The sequence below is a fragment of the Grammomys surdaster genome, unplaced genomic scaffold, assembly GCF_004785775.1.
Source record: "Grammomys surdaster isolate TR1022 unplaced genomic scaffold, NIH_TR_1.0 126153, whole genome shotgun sequence".
NCBI classification, from domain to species: domain Eukaryota; kingdom Metazoa; phylum Chordata; class Mammalia; order Rodentia; family Muridae; genus Grammomys; species Grammomys surdaster.
Genome location: NW_021620961.1, coordinates 7,173,226 through 7,197,386, shown reverse-complemented (window position 1 = coordinate 7,197,386; position 24,161 = coordinate 7,173,226). Strand labels below are relative to the sequence as shown.

At 34.5% G+C, this 24,161-nt stretch overlaps 1 long non-coding RNA gene across 1 annotated transcript in view; it reads left to right on the top strand.

The window, feature by feature from the left end:
* Nucleotides 1-201: 201 nt before the first annotated feature.
* Nucleotides 202-24,161, top strand: part of LOC114612260 — a 94,737-nt gene continuing 70,777 nt past the window's right edge. The window contains exon 1 of the long non-coding RNA XR_003709973.1: nucleotides 202-243. This is a non-coding gene — a long non-coding RNA (uncharacterized LOC114612260). The remainder of the gene's footprint in view (nucleotides 244-24,161) is intronic.

Below are 24,161 nucleotides of genomic sequence, written 5' to 3'. Positions count from 1 at the left end.
CTTTTGTTATAACATGCCTGCCCCCTTTGTCACCAGCATTGCTATCATAAGTATGTGAAGTGGGGACCAAGGATGCCTTGAAACAGTGTCTGGGTATCCAGCTTATTGAATACTAATTTTAAATGTTGATACTGACTTTAAAGCTATCTGACTCTTGTATTTCCCCCCACGTCATCTATTGTCCATTTCTTTCCCAGGTTATCCTTAATGGTCACTCAGACAACGTTTTACTCAACTATAAAGGTAGGAAAAAATTTTTGATCATAAATTAGTTTTCATCGTCGCAAAATATTCTGTCATCATTAGGTATAGATAGAATTGATAGTGCCCATTGTCGGCGATGTATTATGATCGATTATCTCTACTGAACTGCTAAACTTGAATCTGCACAATCAATGTTTGTCAGTCCGAATATGTTCTAACCCATGTCTTACTGGGGACATCATTATGCTTTATTTAAGCCAGCATTTCCTATATTACTTTCTCCATGATTTTATAGTAACTTGGCATACTAAATACAATTTTCAAATATCAGGAACTTTCACATGTGTACTGATAGATGATAGATAGACAGACAGACAGATGATATGTAGATACTGAGTATATCTTATGCACAGTGATCGTATATATTTTTTGTCATTCTACACCTAAACATTTTAAGGGAATAGCACAAACTTATAGCAAACACTAGTTGTGAATAATTTCACAATATAATGTTAATTTGAACGGATTTTTTTTTTGCTTACATGTCCTGAAAATGCAGCCCTTTGCTTGCTTAGAGCGTACATGCAGATAAATTTAGAGTTTCTAGTCTAGTAAATACTTCTCTGTTAATAACTTAATTGTAGCTATTTCAAACCAAATTGGTTAATTGTGGTGAATCATATGCAGATTGCTCAGATGTAGGTCAATCCCTGCTCCCACACTGTAGGACCTCGTTTCTAACTCGGGACAGACTGCTTCTTGCCTAAAAGAGCAGAACAGCACAGATCACAGACCTTGGATAAAACCAAAAGAGTAACATAAAAATTAACAGTGCACCACGGGGTCAGAGTGTCCCTGTTAAAATGGGAAGGTAGGCTGTGCTTCTTTAGACCTGGTTTAATGATTGGTTAGCTTTGTTATGTTGTTTCTCTAAGATTTGTAGCCTCCAAATCGTGGCCTAGAGGATGATGTTTCCCGATCTGTAAAGTACATGTGGTAAAAGAATTCTTGGCAATTGAAGTGAAGATCAACTTAAACAAAAAGAGGTTGAGGCCTGTAAAATGACTTCTGATGGCCTTGTGGAAATACCGTGCTGATTTTTCTGGTGTTCTCAATGAATGATGGAGGAGTTCATCCCAAAGTATCACGTGCAGCCCCTGACAAAACCATCTGAAGGGTTAATGGAGTACACCATGTGTAAGCCATGCTGAGGCAGTTTGCATACGGTTATGGCAGCTGCAGAGCTCTCTCTTTCTAGCTGTTGTATGTAGGTCTAGTCTATAGGCATCTCTGTAGAATACACGTTGTATTGTTTCTGATGAGTAGCCAGCTTTTACGGTTCCACTCAGACTTTATATATGTGTTGTCTGTTGTATTAAAAAACTCTCGATTCAGATTGTTACACTCATTGGCTTTAATCTTCAAGTGAATTGCTGATGTTTTGGATATGTTGAAAAAAAATAAGTATCTAAGTCTTGCTGCTAATTGACTAAAGGCTACTTTTGTGCTTTAAATCTCAGAAACTAAAAATTCTGCAATTATGTGAGCTTTTAAATTATACCTTCATTGGAATTTTATTATTCTAGAACTTGAATAGGAGGCTGAGGTAATTCAGTAGTCAAGTATTTTTCATGCATGCACATGGCTGTGGGTTCAATTCCCAGCTATAACAAAGAATCGTTTATGACTATAGATAATTTAACTATTATTATGAATATTTTCTGAATTATCAAGCAGTAATATATAAAAATCAATTTTCTCTGTAAACTAAGAAAAAGCAATTGTTATTTTTAATATTTAGTATGGTGAACTAGATTTTTAAAAAATCTATTTTTTAAGCCGGGCGGTGGTGGCGCACGCCTTTAATCCCAGCACTTGGGAGGCAGAGGCAGGCAGATTTCTGAGTTCGAGAGTTCGAGGCTAGCCTAGTCTACGGAGTGAGTCCAGGACAGCCAGGGCTACACAGAGAAATCCTGTCTCAAAAAAACAACCCCCTCCCAAAAAATCTATTTTTTGAAAAATAGATTATGCGTACTTTGCACCTATAATATAAGCCTTTGTTATGTGAATTATTTAATTATAAAATAGAGAATTATTCTATATAATAGGGGATATTTCCCTAAAAGTTATCTTACTAATATTTGGTTGTTTCAGTCTTTCTTCATGTGTGTAAACAACAATATTAATAAAGGCAAGTGATACTTTTATACTGTTAGAACAGTTCTGAGTTTTTTCCTCTTTTAATTTAGATCTCCATCTAAATCAACAGTGTCCATTTCCTCTTCTAATGACTTGCATTAGATGATCTTTGGGTGTATCATAATTTATTTAATAGATCCTCGAAACATTGCTTTTAGAATAAAATTTTAAAATAGAACAGAGAGAAGCTTTCCTTAATTACACTTCTGGCAGACATACAAAAGAATAATTCCCATTTGAATCAAGAAATTAAGGAATGAAAAAATGTTCTGCAAGAGGCACAGAGAGTAGTAATACTGTCAGAGGAAATTGAATGGTATAGATGGTCATGAAAATGTGTCATAAGTAGGTAAAATTGACAACCACCCAAATTCCTTAAGATTTGCTGCAAACAGGACCACTGTCCATAAGCATTTGGAGATTCTTTTCTTTCTCTGTGTTGAACATTTGTCACACTTCTCTATAGCAAATAATAGAATTCATATATCAAAATCGATTTGTTTGTCCTTTTGTCCACAGTAGGCTATGTGCCCTGGAGAGTGATGACTATATCTTTGAAATTACTGACTGCAGAATAAATACTCATTTAAATAAATTTAGTAGAATGAGACATAAGGGGTTATCAATAAAACTATCAAATCAGACATGTATTTTTTTGTAAGGTGACATTTCTTGTCCTTTTATTATCTCTTGATTAAGTCATAATTTTTTAATGAATTGGGCACAAAAATATAAACATTTGTGTTTTGATGTACAATAAAATTTATTTTACATGAAATTTTAGAGGTCTTTTTTTGATATTCAGCCAAAATTCTTCTTAAAACAACATACATAAGATTCAAATATTTATGAAAAATATTTATGATATGATAAAATTTCTTATTTAGTCTAAAATTGGAAATATTGCCCTTAGAATTTCTGTTGCCTTTCATGAATCGTTTGCACACATGACATTGCTGTTGTTGTTAATATTATAGGAAACAACAGTGGCTCTGTTGATCAAAATAATCAGTATTTATTTACCAAAGAATGGTAATACATGTAAGAAGAAATTGTGTGAAGACAATGAGTATCACAATATCACAGCATGTTCTGTGATGTAAATTGCTATTCAATTCACACCATTAAAGTCATGAAAATTACCTCAACCAGCAAAATTAGAGTTCTCACTGGATTGAACTGCATTTCAAAGAGCCTCAGATCCTTTATTCTGAATTCAACAGTAATGCTCACTTAAAATATGGAGACCATATTTTCTAATACTTTGGGAGGTAATACAAATTATTCAGCAGAAAAATGATTCTGTATGTACTAAAAGAAATTCATTTGAAGCCCAGTGTTACCAGTACATAACCAGTGTCTCCAGTACATAAACAGGACCCGTGGCAGAGCCCGTAAGTTGTAGCATCACATTCTTGCTTTCTGTTCAGCTAGATTACAAATGAAGTGCACCAGGACCCTTGCACACAAAAATGAGTATATCAGAGCAAAAAGCAAATACTGAATAATATTGTGGCAGACAAAGAAGTAGATGGTCATGTGATTTGTATATAGCTTTTTGTCTTGGCATCTTGTTTTGTTGTTGTTTATTTTTTGTTTGTTTGTTTTGTATAAGCCAGCAGTCAGTCCAGCGTCTCAAAGGATAGAGTTTTGAGGATTAGATTTTGTATGTGATATATCATGCCTTTCATTGTTCACTAAAATTTAAAAAGAAGGATTGTAATGATACAACAGAATAAAAAGAGGTTAGAAAGTCATGTGATAAATTAAACAGTGCTTTAAATAAACAATTTCCCACATAGATAAGCCTCATCAAAATGCTTTAAACAATACAGTTCTAAAATAGTAGGTAAATAGAAACAAGCCATTCTTACTTAGAAGCATACCATTCTTCCTTATGTTCCTTACTCCACAAAAAATGTCACATAGTATCTTAGAGGAGGTCATAGAAATAGAACTGAAAATGAAAATTATTTATGATATGATAATGACATGCCAGATAAGCTCCTCTCAAACTCCAGAAGCCAGAAACACAAAAGCATAAAGCAAAAAAAAAAAAAATCAAACAAGATAGCATTGTGTTGCTGCTATGTACCATGCTATTAAAATATTGTTCTTGATACTTCCTATGCCTGTCACTTTGAGTGAGAAATTTATTACTATCTTCTCCTTAATTCAAGTTTTCTGCATGTTGTATGTTGTATTATAACTCACAAGACAACAGTGAAAATGTTTAATGGAGCAACAGGAACTAAGAAGGATGTTAAAGTTCAGGTACAGAGCTATTTTGTCATATGCTTGCTACTGAATAAAGTGGGTGTAATGGAACTGGCTCTGCTTTGTATCCTGTCTTCTTGAAGATCCTTCCTTTCACATATCTGCTCTGCTTTTCTTCTGGACAGACTCTTGATCACCTGTCAAAACTCTAGTTGTTCATATGTCTCTCTTTCCTGGGAGAATTGAGAAACCTGAAGCCAGAAGTAATCTTTAAAACTGTTGTGTTCTGAGTAGTGAGAGTGAATTGTAGAATTTTGAGTTACACCATAATGGCATCTGAAGAATGGATATGCTCTGGCTAGTATGTATAGCAGAGAAATATGCAATTTATGTATAAGACAATGATTATATATGTATGTGTGTATGTTCTGTTGCATAGATACATGTGCCTGCACATGAGTTATCATGGTTATAAGGTTTTCTCTGTATAACCTATCATGAATATGTGTATACTGTACTTGTTAGCATGAAAATGTTTATTCACATGTGATTATGTATTTAACAGTTTGGGTGTATGTGTTCAGAACCAAACATGGTAATCATTTACAACAGAAGTTCTTTACCATAGTTTTTGATTTCTTAATTAAGTGGTGAAGCTCCCAGCCTTGGTACTTATCAGAATTCTTCCTTCCTTTATGCTACTGGGGATCTTGGGGAAGTCTCTCATATTTAACACCAAGGTCTACATGTTCTTACTGTTCTCAAAAGACAGTAAGAGCTCATAATTGCAATTTATAAATTCTCAGTTCTTCCTATATCTGATGACATTCCATCCCTAAATATTGATTATATTCTATGGAATTTTCTATATTCTCTTTCTGCCTGCTTACCTTCTATCAACCACCAGAAAGATCTAGAATTTCTACTCCTGAAGAAAAACAATATGCTTCTCTGACCATAGTAGTAGGAAATGCAATACTTACCTGACAGCTCCAGTGCTGCCCACGGCATAGAGCTTGGGCGTAGGCCTGGGGGATTAAAGAAAGACTCAGACTCGGATCATCGTTATGAGAGAATGCCAATGCCTTTACTGGACAGGTTCAATATATATACCAAGCCAGGGAGGGAAAAACACAAACTCAGGAAAAAGCAGAAACTCAACTTGGGGGCAATGGGATGCCAAGTGTAAATTCCCTTCCTGGGGCATCATCCTTCAGGATGTTTTGTAGGATGTCAAGTGTAAATTCCCTTCCTGGGGTACCATGACTTAGTCAGAATGTTTTTGATCTTAGAGGAATTGCTGATTGTTACTTAGTAGACAGCAGCACACGGAAAGTCTCAGCTAGGGCATAGCAGCCCTTTGGGGTCCTACACTTACCAATTCTAAGTGACAGAAGAAATTGAGAGTAAGAAATATTTTTTAAAAATCTAAATAGGAGAAAACGGATTAAGTTTTATTTGTATCCTCAGTCTTCAAGATCAGCACAATTCAGTTCAGTTGTCAGATATAAGATTCTTAACTCAGCAAAACACAATATACAATAATATTTTACTTATCATTGCATTACATTTTTGTTTGCTTGTTGTGTGCTTGCCCATATCAGGACTAGTCAGAGGACTACTTGGAGTAGTCCATTTTATCCTTCCACTATGGATGGGACTTGGGTCATCAGGCTTGTCAGAAAGTACCTTTACCAGGAGCTATCACAGTGACTTAAAATATGTGCTCTTCACCAATAATTATCTCCATGTTTTGGATAAGATACAAACAAATGTCATTTCTGTGTGACTGACTGTGATGCTTAGTTGAGTATCTGTTACAGAAAGTAACAGAATGGCCTCCCAGTCTTCCTGTGGGTGGAATCAATACCTATGACGGAGACTAAACTACATAGAAACAGTAGAGCGATTCAGTCCTATGTATAGACTACTGCTAGTAATTAGTCAATGTTTTGAATGAATGCCAACTTAATGAGAATTAACTGACAAGATAAAGGTTACAATAACTCATGGAAGAAGAGCTAGGCACCAAAGTAAAAGCATTTAACAGTCTGGTGATTGAAGAAACAGACAGGTCTACACTTCCTCTAAGGCCATTTATATTTTTCAGTGAGGGAAAGTTTCCTCTGCAAAACAAAATGAAGACCACTAGATTTTCCTGTGTATAACAAGAGTATAATATTGTAGTTTATGTTATACTTGATTGTAGGAGGCTATAACCAAAGGAGGTGGGACAGACCTGGAATGTTTAACCAGCATGGTCTTTCACTAATCTTAGCTAAGAAACTGAAGATGACATACAGTCATAACTAAGGGTTTGAAAATTGATGGAGATGTACCAGTGCATGGTTTTGTCATCACGTTGGAAATGGAGTCAATGGAATTTCTCAAAGGCTTTCTATATAGTCAAGGGGGTGGGGTTCAAAAAGCAGTATACAGGGAGTGAAAGCTTGGAAAATTCCTAAAATTTGTTTCTTGTGTTTCAGGATGGATGACATTATCCTAAATTAAGCTAAGGTATAAGGGAGGACAAGTGTGTGGGATGTAGGGAGAAACAGTAAAAAAAGAATTCAGTTTTAGAAATTAAATTGGAAATGCTTATTGAGGAGAGAGAGGTCAATGCTAAAGAAAGTACATATGTGTTTTTGTCATATACATATGCAGCAAGAATTCACTATGCCAACACGCTCTGCACAATGTCATGCAAAAGCTTTGCTTTCTCATTAGTTTATTGTCATCAGAATAATTTATGGTTTGAATATATTATTTGAAACTTCAGTAATTTATTCCATATTTCCATGTGTACCACAAACAGAGAATACTGTAGCTTAAAACTGATCTCAGACTTATGGAGAAAAGCATGTCTCTAATACCAAAGAAAATAGAAAAAGTGCCAGCTACATGCCTCAACCTGTTTCACTTTCAATTACCTGGACTACTGAGGCAGAAACAGCCTTTGTGTTTGATTTATTCATATGGTTGTCTTAGTCTTCTGCTTTGCTTTGCTTAGGGCATTTTCATGGTCTACTATTATTAGAAAGGAAAATTTACATTATTTTCTTTGGTATTTCCACAGAAATGAAATTATTTAAAACGTTTTTATTCAGAGAATAGTTTGCTGAATCAAGGGGAATGTGTTCATCAGGAATTACCTCTGTTACACTGTGATTCATTCAGACACTTGTTCCTCTTCTTTCCACTCCTCCTTCTTATCCTTCTCCTCTTTGTTGAACCACAAACCTAATTATCTGTCCTGTCAATATGTTTTGAACATCACTGGACTTAATATATCCAAAACAATAAAACATACTGAAAATGTCCACACATTTGATTCAGTTCTGGGAAGGATAACTTTTACTCAACAAAGACACCTGTAGTGAAATTCGTCATTTGTCAAAAAGACACATTTCAGACATCCAACCCAATCATGGCTTTTATCAGAGCAACCCCAAATTTAAGGGTTTCAACTGACTGTATGTTACCAGTACAAGCTCACTAATGCTTCGTCCATAACTACTTAGCAACTTTTTAAGCTTTTGTGATAATAAAGACTGGTAAATAGAATGCATGACTGATATATATATCAGAAAAGGGATGGATACATATACATATACATATACATATATATATATTTATATACACACATGTCTAACACACTGTCAATGGAAGTACATGTCAACTTTCATTAGTCAGTTTCCCTTAGGAATCTAAAAATTAAAAGAATTTAATATTTATGAATTTTAATATCTTAAAATTCAGAATCATTTAATAGTCCAAAGTAAAGTATACAAATACTTTCTCACCATTTATTTTATTCTATTAACATGTTTATATTTTATGGTTTTAATCAGTGCGCAGTCATCTTTTATTGCTGATTAGATAATGCAGTAGGCAATGGAGACTCAGTAGCATAAGTCACATTTTTTTTTCTTGAAGATGTATATGCAGATCTAGGGGCACAGAATGTGATGTGTGTTAACAGCTGCAAGTATGTCCTACAGAGGAGAAGATCTAAGTGGATTTTAAGTGTCAGATGCACTAAATAAAAGTATAAGATAGTTCCAGGTACCAGAAGTACATGAAACAGCTAAAGAAATCCTACTTAGGCAATACCAATGTGGTGTGTTTGAAGAGTGAATGTGGAGGATAACGAGCAAGATGAACAGCCATATGATCGATCTCAACAGCTTTGCAGGCAATACAAATAATGTAGAACTAAAAAAAGAGTGTGGTGGTGGTAGAGTCATAGGAGGAAAGGGAGGACGCAATAGTGACATAAGTATACCATAATCTTAAATAATAAAAAAATTAAAAATTAAGAGCAATGAAAAGCCCGATTTTACAGTAAATAATACTATAATTTCCTGACAGGCGACAAACTCTCATTCATAATCTTAGTGTCTTTGAGTATTAAAATGCAGTGCTTTCTTTAATACAGGTTGTGGTGGTTTGAACGGGTGGTTTCTCAATACATAGGCTTGTGCATTTGGACACTCGGACTTCAGTGGGTGTTGCTGTTTGGGGAAGGAAGTATGCCACTGGGGGAGGCACTGAGAGCATAGCTTTGCTCTACTTCCCGTTCTCTCTGCTTCCTGTGAGTGGGTGATAACAGGTTCAGTCAGCCCCTGCTCCCACTACCATTCCATGCCTGTCTTTCCACTGTGGGCATCCTTGCCCCTGGAACCATAATTTATTGTAAACCCTTTCATTTACATCGCTTTTGTCCATAATATTTTATCATGGCAACAGGAAAGAAAAATAATACAGATAACTTATATTTTGAAACATAGGGATTTGAGATCTGAAAAAACTTTCCAAAATAAAAGTTCGCTTAAATCTTGTAATATTTCTACACATCTCAACTTTTTAAAGTTCATTTTAGACATTAAGCTATAAAGGTTTATACCAGTACAATGACCATAAAACATGACTATATATGTCTCAGGGTCCCACTTTCTGCTAGCTTAGATTCAAAGTGGCATTTACTTATGTGGAGAACAATCTTCTCAACTATGAAGTCTTCAGGGATCTAACTCAGACACAAAGCAAAAATCATGTTTTCTGCAAAACAAATTAACCATGCAGATCAAAGGAGACAACAATGATCTAGGAAGGTTTCTTTGAGTGTGAAATATGCTTTAGATAACTATTAAATCTTATAAAATATATTTGAAGCCAGTACTTTACTTAAGTTCATTTTAATTAGAGCCACAGATACCAGTAACTTCTCTGTGGAATTAATATTTTTAAAGATATATGAAGAAGAATGTCACAAAGATATACCAACTCTGTGATATTGATTTTTAGGTTTTTTTAAATTTTGACTATTTCTATTAATATGACATTTCATCATCATCAAGATATTTTTAAGCAAAGCTGGGAATTCTTGTTAAATGCAGAGAAGAAGCTTTATCACTTACTTTGATGTTTTCATCTAACTTGGATTTCAGATAATATACCTTATTTTCATCATTTCTCATCAATTACTTTAAAAACATATGTTGAGTTATGTCCGAATCATACAGAAAAGCTCCTGTGTTTCATAGCATATACAACTGATTAAAAACATTAACTGTATTTCAAACAAAAATAATGTGTTTCTTTGAAGCATTTGCAGATCTTTCTTCACTTTTGAGCATACCAGGTGGGAGGAGTCTTTTTACCAATCCTGTACACGTTTTTTACTTCCTATGTGTCCATCCCTTTTTTCTCCTTTCTAGAATACTTCCTTGACATGAATGAGACATACATAGCTCTGATCTGTCCATGATAAGTAAATATTTATATGATTTATGAGATATAAAAAAGATATCTAAAAAAATTCTTTTCAAAGATAATGTGATTCTTAACCGAAATTTATTCTTTTCATGATTTCTTAAACATAGGTTCCTTTTAGCAGAACAGGGTATTAGGGAAGGGGGAAGTAGAAACCTACAATTGCCTACACTAATTGAGTCCTTGAGATTATGATGAATTTCTGGAATTATTTTAGATCTATCTCGTACTTTACTGATACAAATTGGTATAGTTATGCTCTCATTGTATTTTGAGAGAAAAATTTTAACAGGAAGGGTGACATGTAAGAGGAGCTAAGGTGGGAGGAGTAAGGAGAGGAAGAGGAGGAGTAACGAGAGGAGGAGGAGGAGAATGAGAGGAGGAGCTAGGGATGAGGGAGGGGGACATGGAGGCGAATGTTCGCATGTCTTTGCCAGTAAAAGGTAGTTGATATATCTAGGTTGGGTAATGGGTTACACTTCTGATTATATGGGCATCTTGTTATTGCACATTACCAAACTTATAAAGCCTCCGATTAACATTTTTTTAAAAAGTTACTAATTAAAAAAAAAAAAGGATGAGGAGGGAGGATGATGGAATACATGTGACAGGAAATCAAATGAGGAAACTAGCTGGAGGAAGAAAGGCAAGGGGCAGAGGGAAACAAATCAGAACTCTAATGACACATGTATGAGGATGCTGTAATAAAACCCAGTACTTTGTACGTTAACTTAAAATACTAATAAAGAAAAAAATGTAAGAAGGAGAAGGGGGGATAGGATAGGGGGTTTTTGGGGGAGGGATGGGGAAAGGGGATGATATCTGAAATGTAAATAAATAAAATAACCAATAAAAAAATAAATAAATCATTAAAAAACAAAAAAACAAAAACTGGATTTTTTTCCGAATTTCTTGATGCAAAGTATAATTAAAAATAGTACATCCTTGTTCAACATTGGTCTATGATATTTTTAGACAAAGGTTCCTGTGGTATTTTTATCAGGTGCATCCCTGATTAGTATCTAAAAATAAGTCACCTCTTAAGTTACTAACATAATTTTCCACTTTAGAATTTGATGATCAAAAATAAATGCATGGCTGTATTTCTGGTAGCAAGAACATATTAGGGAATAGATATTTTTGACATTGTGGGTCTAAAATAAGTAGCCTTTGATAGCACAACAATTGGTTGTCCAGTACCAAAAGGTCACTCCTGAAAACGTGTGTGCAAGCAAGGTTATATGGAATCAACAGCCTATACTCAGGAAGATATGTTATATAAATGAATATATGCATGTAATAAAAAAATAATTAAAAAGAGGTCATAAATTCAGAGAGCAGCTAGAGGCATGTAACAGGGTTTGGAGGGAAGAAATGGAAAACATAAATGCAATTGATTATAGTCATAAAATAAACAAAAAATGCTACAAATAAATAACAGACATAATAAGGAGTCTTTCAAGAAAGAGAAGAAACAGTTTAAGAGCACTTTTATAGAAAATCCAGAAATATTTATGAGAGTTTGGCTTCTCTCTTCTTGAAAAATATGTAGAAAAGTTCATATAAAAAGATATATAGATAAATATTTGAACAATTATTATTAAAGTTAATTTAAGTGATGGTTTTATTATGAATATGTGTGCATTTAAGTTGAATGGATAAATTGTGATCATGTATAAATCTGAAACAAATAGTAGTCATTAGATCTATTTTGTAACATTCTTAAGATTCTGTTTCATGTTTTTATAGACAGCCTCTCATCTTTCATCCATATTTATTTCCAAAGAAAAATTTATGAACAAAATCAACAACTTAATTGTACAATTTACAAATAAATACAAATATTTATACAATTTACAGGTAAATAATTGATGGATAAACAGATTCTTTTAGTTCTGTTAGCCTCATTTATTGAAAGCTATGAGACTTCAAATTTAGATAAATTAATATTTTCCATCTGTTAATATAATTTTCCTTGTATCAATATATATTTATTTTTCATATTTAATGTTAATGTTTATATTCATTTTTATATATGTGTTTCTTAGCAGAATGTTTACCTCTTCTAATTGGTAAATTATTCCAAACATTATTTTAATAGAGAGTTGGAAAGGAGATCAACTACAAAAAGCTATATACAAAAAAATGAGGAGCAATAGATTGTCTTAATATTACATTTACCCTGAAAAATATGCCTTTATATTTTTAAGTAGTTGTGAATTCACAGGAAGGAACTGAACAGATGCATCGTTATTAGTTTAGGAGCATTTAGATTAAAAACTAAAAGGAAAAAGACTCTGAGACCAGATACAGAAGTAACTATTGATTGATGGTGTGTTGGAAGGAATAGATTTTTTTATATTACTTTACTTAATTTTATCTAAAACAAATGGAGTGTTTTTCTGCCAAGAAATGACTTTGGCATCCTGAATAGGCACTTAATTTGCTGTCTTCAAATACCTCAGTCATGTAGGGGTTCAATTCCAACAATCTTTATTTTGACCACACAAATGATACAAAGTTTAATACTTGCTTTAAGAAAACAAAGGCTAAAAATTTGGAGATGAGTGAGTGACCCTGTCCCTTGACCAAGGGCCTTGCCTAACCTCTGGATATTGTTTCTACAAGTTCTTCTTCCCTTTTGTTGAGTATTTCAGCTAATGTGCTGTTGGTTCCTGGGAGCCTCTTGCTTTACTTTCTGGCTACCCCCTGGCTCCCCATCCTCCATTGCGACACACCTCTGTTCAATTTCCTTACCCTCTGTTTGTTTGTCTCCTCCCATACCTGATCCTGCCACCTCTTTTTCCCTTCCCCCTCTTCTTTTCCTCCCAAGCCCCTCCCACCCTCTACCTCCTTTGAGTATTTTGTTCCGCCTTCTAAGAAGGACTAAGGCATTCACACTTTGGTCTTCCTTCTTCTTGAGCTTCATACAGTCTGTGTGTTGTATCATGGGTATTCTGAGCTTTTCCCCTAATACCTACTTATCAGTGAGTAAACACCATTTGTGTTGTTTTGTGAGTGGGTTACCTCACTCAGGATGATATTTTCTAGTTCCATTCATTTGTCTGCAAATTTCATGAAGTTGTTGTTTTTAATAGCTGAGCAGCAGCACTCCATTGTGTAAGCTATTGTTTTTAATAGCTGAGTAAGTACTCCATTATTTATCTATTATTTCTCATCTCCAAAATTTTAACCCAGATTGCTCAGTGCCCCAGTGTAGGGGAATGTCAGGGTGGGGAGGCAGGAGTGGGTGGGTAGATCGGGAAGTATCCCCATAGAAGCAGAGGGAGAGGGGATGAAATAGGGGGTTTGCGGAGGGGAAAACTGGAAAGGGGATAACATGTGAAAGGTAAATAAATAAAATATCCAATAAAAAATTAAATGTATAATTATCTTAAAAATAAATAAATAAATAAATAAATACCCTGCCCAAGAAAAGAAAGAAAGAAAGAAAGAAAGAAAGAAAGAAAGAAAGAAAGAAAGAAAAAAGAAAGAAAGAGAAAAAAAGAAAACAAAGACATAATACTTTTAGGTTTGATTCTTTGCATATTGACCAGACTCATGAAGGATTAAGGGTCAAGGACTCTTTGTATTATAATAATAATAATAATAATAATAATAAATATAACGAAGGAAAAAATTCTTCCACTCTAGAAAACAGGAAAGGAGGCTCTGAAAGTAATTTGTGACCTTACAGGTTACCTTGATGCTGTTCTAAGTTCGTTTTCTTTATTTTTGTTTGTTTATTTGTTTTTTGTTTGTTTACACTGTAGTTCCCCTTTGAAACACAATAATGGTTACCCACACTAGGTGCTGCCTATAGCAGGCCCTGCCTTCTCCATGGCAGTGCTTCTTTTCTTCAGCAGCGCCCTCCTGCTTTTGTTGTTTCTTTTCATCTCTTTCTCTTTTAAATTCTTGTATTCCTATGTAGGCTCTGTCTTTCTCTACTATTTCCTTTCATTTCTGCCCTTCATCATAATTCTTGATTCTCAAGGCTATATCTCCTTGTCCTCTCACACATCCAACAGCCAAGAATTCAAAGCAAACTAAGAAAAAGCTTTCTCAGAACCATAACACACTTCCACTCTTTTCAAATTCTATGACAAGTTGGTGATTGACAGAAAAGTAAGTATTCCCAATTCCGAAATCTATTTCCTAGCAGGAGTCTGGAAAGATGTTTCTATCCTCACCTTTAATAAATATTAATTCTTACATCCCCTCTCAACTCCTCAAATGGTCAGTGTCGCTGTTCTCTACCAATTATATATTTTATATTATTATCATATTTTACAATATGTCATTCGTCACATCATATTTTATCATACCACTCTGGACTTGCTTTATATTTTTAAAAAAAGACAATATATAAAAAGCTTGCCCTTGACTCATGGAATATAAAAAATCTGAGTGCCTAAGTACAATAGAAATTCATCTGCCTAGGTGGCACCAAAACACAGTACTTGAGGCCACAAAATGTATTTCATCAACACCTTAAATTTTGTTTAGTCCTTATAGATAAAAAAGAAAATGAAATGTTATTTTCCTAAAATATTTTCTTAATTTCCTTTGTTGATATTATATTTTTTGTCATCTAATACCTATAGTATAATCACAGAAATATCTTGAGTGATAGATGGTGTGACCAAGTTAAAGCAAAACATAGTATTTCATTTTTCAGAGTGAGTAAGCATTTCAAATATACCTGTGACAGTGAAGCAGGATAAAAGATAGGATTTTGCTCAGGGTCACAAGTTTTCTGCTTTGTCACTTGTAAATAGTACCTGAGTTCACTAGACAACACTTAACATTGCCCTTCTTTATTTGACAAGAGTTGAAAAGAGAACTCACAAAATAGAATTTGTGAATGTAATTATGTATAGTTTACTATTATGAGACTATATAAAATACTATATAATTACATACACAATTTTAAATAATATAATTGTCTCGTTACTATGCCAGTAGTTTGAGTTTCTGGCATTGTGCATCATTTACATAAAGCCGGACTTGAGTGTTGAGCTTAGTTCGCTAGATAAGAACATATATTCAAAGGCTGTTGAGGTACTGAACTTAAGAAAAGACTAACATGGGGTATTACATTATTAATTGCTCAGGTTTTCCTTCAGTCAAATGAAGCAGAAATCTGTACAACCATCCTCTCTTTAATGTTAAAATAGATGTAGAAGTTAGCTTAGAAAATTAAGAGTGGGTAAAACAATAACTTCAAATTTAAATTAGGGTAATCTGAATAATGAGAGGATGGATTATGTACCGAGGAGTTGTTCTTGAATTGTTTCTGTATTATGACATTTTCCTGCACAGGAAAGGCTTGGAAAAGATAAACAAGAGCTCTATATTTCATGAGTAGATGATTTCTGTTTCTGTTGTTGTTTCTGCAAATTCCTTTTCCATTTTTAAGTGAGAAAACAGATAGGCAAACATAATTCACCAAGTCTGAAATGCACACACAAGAAATAAATTGCTTTTCACAGCTGTCTCTGCTCACTGGTATTACACACCTCTGAAATCACATCCCACTGGCTTCCCCAGACATCTATGAATTTGACCTCTCCATAAACTTTCATGTAAGCTCCTACTCCTGTGAGTTTTGAAGAACATCTTAAGGTGCATATCTTTTGAAAATATGGCATCCTCATATGTAAAGAAAAATATTAATACTTATGTTATTAAATATTGTCAATACTGCTACCAATCAGCATATTACTACTGGTATTCATTACATCCCATTCTTCAAAGGAACTGTGTGTATGGAAGTGTTTGTGGCTCAACAACATTAAGTTCTTGAGCAAGACAAGACAGTGTAGAACCATTTAAATATGTAATTAGATCTAAGAAAATGGAAAAGTCATTAAGGATAAGTCTTCTGCATACACCTGTTGCTGTTTTGTGGTGTGGAATAATTCACAAGTCAGTTCTGTTGTATTTGATGAAGTATTTACAAAATCGAACTACTGCAAATCTTTAGACTTTGATTTTTTAAAAGTCAGAGAAATTATAAAGAATTCTCAGGAAATATCTTTTCTGGAATTGAAAACAGTTAATTTGAAGAAATATACTGGAAAAACATAAATCAAATATTTTCTTACAAAATGAAAGCAATTAAAATGAATATGGTATGTCGTAAGCAATGCAAAGATAACACTTTAATAAGCAATTGTTAAACATAGAGTTTTACCAGGTTCACTTGTATTTAATAACGCAATTGTGGTGGATTTTTAAGAAAATAACATAAACTCTAAATGCAGTGTCATATGTGAAGCTTAGTTTCTACATTAAAAATATTTTGTAAACATTTACTATTATACAAATAATTCAGGTTCATTATGTGTAAGGAATAGGTGTATACTTTGAGATTACAGACATTAAACTAAATATATATATATATATATATATATATATATATATATATATATATTCTCATTGTTCTTAAATAGTATAGCACAGTATTATAGAAAATTTTATTATAAAACAATTTTATTCTTGTACAGTATAATTTAATCTATGTTTTCTTTCAAGGCGAATTTTCTTTATTATATTCTAAAAACCATTTCCAGTACCAGTAAATCCAGAAGGAAAGGCTTATCCATTTAGATGTAGGCACAAACACAGTGCTCTAGACTTGTGTAAGTGCACTACAACTGATCAGTAATTTCTAGGTACTGCTATATTTCAGGAGTCTTTTTGTTCTAGGGAAAGTTACTAGAATCATTAGCATAGTACTTCACATTAACTACTTCGATTCAGCTTTGGGAATGTGTCTGAACATATAAAAGATTGTTGAATTGGAGAAAGCAAAAAACCAAAAATAAATAAAATAAAATGAAAACTTAAAAAATATTAGCCAGGAAATGCCACTGGGAATTTTACACTTAGCTGAATAGAGAGGGTTCATCTTGCTGTAATGAACAAATAGCCCTTGACTCACTAATATTGTAATACTGAAAGCTATATAAAGCATTGTTAGAGGAACAAAGGTAAGAGTGAAGAGTACTTTGTATGGGGGGAGGGGTAGCAGGAGTGTAACAATGTACTTCCAATGGTTATAGAATTTAATGACACAGTAGGAAGAGGAACTGAGCAGTTTCCTTGATGGAGCTGATAGGATTGTTTACATGGAAATACCGGAAACAATTACGAACGGCTTAAACATCTGCATTGTGAAGATTTTGTTGCGATGTCTGAAATAGGGATCCAAAGGTGACATTAAAGCAAGGTTATTATATAATAAAATCAGCACTTAAAATGAATTTGTCTGGAAGTAGTATGCAATACATAGCTGGGTGTTGGAGATGGAAATAAAGTCTGGAGGCACCCTGGAGCCAGAAAAAGAACCATAAGAAACATTTCCAGTAATGCAGGTGTGAAACAGATGATAAGCTTTTAGCCGTCGGGGGATGGCAATTAGAGAGTACCAAGCAGAGAGGATGCTGGAGGCATTTAATTTACAAGAACACTCTATATCTATATTTTAATCTTATAACTGACTCCATATGTTTGGTCTCACGATTGTTGATTTAGTTCTATGAACAAAATACTGCTAAGGTGCTAATGTATTCCTTATCTCACAGTTAAAGGCACTATTAAATTTTTTTTAATTAAAAAAAATAAATCCTGCCTATATACAGATAGCAGTATATGATAATATGAATTCATTCAGAGTGCCTTCACAGAGATGTGATCCAGAAGTAGCAATACAGTTCACTAAAACGGGCACATGCTCTCAATCCATCTCAATTATGAAAAGGAGCTGGTACTTTGGACATAGTCGATAATGATCAGTGACCCATTTAATGACTTACGACTGAGAGCAGTAAACACTTTTCATACAGGTAGCTGGTATATAATGGATGCTATCCCTTAACAGTTCCCTAGTAATATTAGTAATACCATCTACAAGCATTGAGTCAATGTACCATTTATAGTAAGGAAGTGCCTTAGTTAGGGTTTGACCACTGTGAACAGACACCATGACCAAGGCAGCTCTTACAAGGACATATTCAATTGGGGCTAGCTTATAGTTTCAGAAGTTCAATCCATTATCATCAAGGTGGGAGCATAGCAGCATCCAGGAAGGCACAGTTTAGGAGATGCTGAGAGTTGTACATCTTCAACTGTAGGCTGCTGGGAGAAGACTGACTTCCAGACAGTTAAGATGGAGGTCTTATAGCCCATGTTCACAGTGACACACCTATTCTAACAAGGCTACACCTCCTAATAGTGCCACTCCCTGACATAGGCATATTCAAATGACCACATTATGCTCTCTGGCCCAAATATGCTTTTTCAAACATTGAGTCTATCCTATACATTTAGTCCAATAGTCCCCAAAGTCTATAGCAGCCTCAACAATGTTAAAAGCTCAAAGCTCAAGGTCTCTTTTGAGATTCTTCCAATCACTTAACTGTAATCCTCAATCAAGACAGGAAACCAACTGGGCAAACTCCAAACTCTGCGTCTCTATGTCTGATGTCAAGTCAGTCTTCAGATCTCCAACTCCTTTTTCATCTTTGTTGACTGCATCAAACTTCTTTCTCCTGGGCTGGTTCCACTCCCTGCTTTCCTTGGCAGATATCCTACAGTTTTGACATTTTGATGTCTCCAAGGCTACTTCAACTTTACAGCTTCTTTTTCCAATATCTGGGATCCATACACTGTCTTCTGGGCTTCTCAAAAGGGCTTAGGTAACTTCAGCATTTCCCTCTGTAGCACTCTAGGCTCCGCTGTACTGTGGCTGCTGTTCCTAGTGCTCACCCCATGGTACTAGCATCAATAACATGCTGGGGTTTCTCACTGCAACTAGGCTTCACCAATAGCCTCTCATAGGCTCCCTTTAAGGTGTCAAGCCTCAACTTCTTTGCATAGTCCCTTCAATCCTATTCAACTGCAATTGAGGCTGCACCTTCACCAATGGCCTTCCATGGCTTCTCACAAGGCCAAGCCTCAGCTGCTCTCCATAATCCCTTCATGCCTTCAAAACCAGTACTGCCTGGGCGACTCTTACACATTACCAAGTACAGCTGCAGCAGGAGGTACAACCTTGTCTATCTCTGGAACACAGCTTCCTTATGTTCTCAGAAAACACTTCCCAGATTTCAGTGATGCTGGTCTCCTCTTAATCATCACTAATTTCTTAGCTCCAGTTAACCAGCACCAATTTTCTCAGTAGTCACTTTTATTCTTGACTCTAAAGCCAGAGCCACATGGCTGAAACTGCCAAGTTCTGCTGCTTGCTGGAGCGGGAACATACTCCCTCATTAATTTTATAACCACTTTATGTTTTCCAATTTCCTCACTGCCTAGTAAACATGCATTTTGTACATTTAAAGTTTTAACTCCTATTATGAATATGTTATGAATGAATGCCACTATAGGTCATTCATTACTGTGTAGAGGTCATACAGTTTGTCATGATCACAACACTCTTTTCCATACAGTGCTCCATACTTCTGCTCATTGGTAGTGTAAGGCTTAGTTTGCAAGTACAGTGTATGGGAAATGGTGTTCCACTATTTGTGCTATTGTTTGTAAGATGAGCATAGTCACAGAGCCTTACGCCTTGTAAACTGTCTTTTGCTATATAGTTTGACTAGGCAATTCAACACTGGATTCTTGTAATGTTGAGTTTCACATAGATTGTATCATCTTTGCCCATGACAATTCCACTTGTGCTGTTCTTTTAACAGCTGACTTATTTTAACAACTAATTTGTCTTTATCATTAAATTGGCAACTAAATGATCCAAATAATCAATCCAAGGGTTTTTATTAAATAAGGTTTCTTTATTCAAGGAACTCTTGATTCAGTTTCTACATATCCAATGGTCTGCTTTAGTCAATTATCTCACCCCAAGAGAAGTCTGTTTACAAAATGGGTATTTGGGGGTTTTACTATAATGAAATTACTTGAAAGTTGTTAATCAAGGGAGAGTTGCTGAGAACTTCATGAATCACATTTAATGAAGTAATTGAAGCTATCTGAATCCTATGTTTGCAGTTTCTACCTTAGAGAACCCCTAGGGATCCACAGCTGAAGATATCTAGGAATTTGTTCCAGGGAATATAGCACTTTCATCTTGAAAAGGGTAGATAAAAGTTAATTTTTTTCTGAGTTCACTTGCCTAAAGAAAAACTGTGTTGGACTTTTCTATGAACTAGATAAGTAGTTAATCCATCCTTGGTTTTAAAAGGCCTAATGAATCTTGAGGGAAAATTTTTAAGCCATACAGAGAGTTCATTGTGGTGGACCTGTTTATCTATCCTGTCCCTGCAGATACAACGATAATGAAAACATAATAACCAGTGTGGATATTGCCTGCCTAAATTAAAAAAAAAAGGAAAGAAAGGCTTCTTTGTTTGTGATAAAGAAAAGACAGTTGTAGAGAGTTGTGATGAGAATTTCAATATGAAAGAGATGACCTGGTACCAGGAATGTGGGGACGCAGGGAGTTGTAGGGAGAGCATCATAGGAACCTGAAAACACAAGTCATTAAAATAAAAAAAAAGGTACAGTACTGAAGTCTCGTGATAGCTTTGATGGCTTCTTAAAAATTCATGCTCTTAAGAAATGAAGAATCAAGCATATTTAAAATAATATATAAAAGTATAAATTCCAGGAATATGTCAATTACATTATACTTTACTACAAAGAAAACAAAATAAATGATTGGCTACGCCCAACACTAAACACCACCAAAAAGCTATTTTAAACAGAGCTATGAGATGAGAGAAGCCAAGTTTTAAAGTTTTAACTGTGTTTGAAAGAATATGTGTTATACTGGAATAAAGTAAGCCAGGAATATGAAATTCTTAATCTAACTATGAGTGTAGTGTAAAGTTTTTTTTCCTGAAAATAAAAAGTGTAATAATTTACCTTATTAAGAAAAATAATGGATAAATTTAAAGTCAGTGTGAGAAAATATACTTAATTTTAAATATAGGACTTCTGTATTACTCCATGTTGGTTAAAAAAAATGGCAGATACTACTCTTGTTTAAATTGTGCATAGTCATGCATACTTAGATTTCTAGCATTTGAAGGAAGAGACAGGAAGATTTAGGTCTTCAGGGCCGTTCTTGGGTATCTAGAAAAATTCATGTCAGCCTGACAAGTAGCCTTATCTTAAAGAGCTATAAAAAAAACCACCAAAAACCAAAAACAAAACCAAATATATCTTAAGCTGAAAATATTTTAACTAACTGATTATGTAATATTCGGAGAACAAAATAAAAATAAAATAATTTTGAGGTTATAAGACACATCTTTGCACCATGTAAACATTTACAGGAGAGCATCAGACTTCTGAAGCATCTAAACCTCAGGAGCAACCACCTAATATTTTGATTTGGGGTTTATTTATTTAAACTATTAACATAATTGATATATTTCTCAGGACACTGTCAGTTGTCATTTAATCACTTTGTAGAAAAAAAATTCTTTCATTCTGTACTTTAAGTTTACTGTTATTTTTCAAGAAATGATAGCGAGACATTCTATGTACACATAGACTATATATGTACAAACACTGAACCAGATACATACAAACTTATAAATAAAATAAATAAATAAATAAATAAATAACTTAAGCAAAGAAAGAAATGCCACAGTTTTCTGTAAGAGAAAAATTTCTCATTAGCCTGATGGACAGCACATGCGTAGCTGAAGTCTAAGGTAAAGATCTTCAGAGAGAAAAGAACTTCTTTGAAAACAAGAGAAACTCAGTAAGAACATGAAGCACTGACTACAAACATGTTAACAAAACCATATAATACCAGCAGGTGTATGGAAAAGTTTATTTTTTTTTAAAGATTTATTTATTTATTATATATGAATACACTGTAGCTGTCTTCAGACACACCAGAAGAGGGCGTCAGATCTCATTACAGATGGTTGTGAGCCACCATGTGGTTGCTGGGATTTGAACTCAGGACCTCTGGAAGTGCAGTCAGTGCTCTTAACCACTGAGCCATCTCTCCAGCCCCTGGAAAAGTTTATTAATACCCCTGGATATTTGATGCATGGGACCAGAACGTAGTCATGAAGAGGAGATTCTCACTGATACATTTGTTATTCCACAATAATTTTTGGTTTGAATGGAGTTTCCACAATAAAAATCTCACTACTGTTTCTTTTTTATGAGCATAAATAAATAAATAAATAAATAAATAAATAAATAAAAATTTAAAAAAACATACTTTTACTTCTACAACTATACTCAGTACATCCCACCCACATTTGCTTTAATGGGTTTCAGTGCAATTTGTCAACCTATACTGTAATTCTTCATGAAGTGAAATCAGCATGATAATTGTGCATCTGTAGTTAATTAGCTCAGTTGGTTGAATCATGGAGCTAATGAGGCCATATCCTGGGTCTGATCTCTGTGTGGGCCAGTGAGTTTTAGTCTTTTACTGGGTCACAGACTACAGTTCAAACCCAGGCCAACTATCTCATAGCTGAATGCCACTGACCGTAAGGAAACTGGGCCAAGAGAAAGGCAATTCAAGAGCAAGCCTGAAATGGATCATCATTTCTATACAGTGTGTGCTTGTTAATGCTGTCTGTTACACCCATGTGTGCAGTGATGCATTGGTTATACACTCAGTGTGCCACCAAAGGACACACAGGGAGCCTTCTGTGGCCCCAGTGACACAATAGGGAATAACTGATAGTAAGAGTTACCTAAAGGAAGCAAGGAAAACAGCTCATTCTAACCACAAATTGTACCTTTCTTCAATTGGAAAGAAAGAAAAATTTCTATGGCTAGCGTGTGTTGATTTTCTTTAGTAAGTTGTGAGAATCCTCAGGCTCTGGCAAGCTCTGTTTCAACTATGGAATAAGATTAATGAAAAGGAAGCAGAGGCAGGTGAGCAATTAATGGATCTAGAAATTGCTGGATCTAGGAATCCCTGTTGCATGTTTTACACTGATCAATGTTTCTGTTTTCTTACATGTGAAAGAATGTTTCATACTTAACAAGAAGAAAAGAAGCCACCTTCTCCCATTACAGTACAAAGAAGCACCAGTAAGACAAGATACCAGGGTTGACATTCACTGTGACAGCCCCCATATTTTCAAGATATTTAGTGACTTGACAGTTAGTGATAACTAAATGTAAAAGTTTTTCTTTTTTTAACAGATAAAGACCAGTTCAGAAGCTTAGTTCAAACATGTCTTAATAGAAACTTATAAAATTAAGTGTGTTAACACTTTCTGACAAGAAAAACATGGTCATGTCCACAGCAACTGCTCAAATTTAGTGACTAGATGATTTATTTTGTAGGAAGGTAATGCACCAAAGAGGATGGGGTAGTGGTTTACCCATGGATGGAAATATTTTCATAGTGTAAGCATATCAGATTATACCCTAAGAAGAGAAGGCCATGAAGTAAGAGATTCCTGGATAACTTGAGATAGGAAAGAACAAATCGCTCCTATTCTGCTTCACTTATATGTTGAATTTTCAGGGCTGTGGTCAAATCTAATAGAATATACTGTCTGGTTTAAAGAGTAGTTTTCAAACCCATTGTGGTTCATAGGCTTCATAGCTACATAGAACTGTTGGTTACTTCTCATCTTTGAAAGCTTGAACCTCACCATTAAAGCTAATCTTCAGGGAGGATGCTATCATATTAGGTACACCTCAGGGGCTTCAGAGCTCCTTGTCTGAAGTATGTGGTCTCATCAGCAATAGATATTTTCCTTCTACCTCAGGACAAAGATCATTAGTTTAAAATTTTACAAAAATCC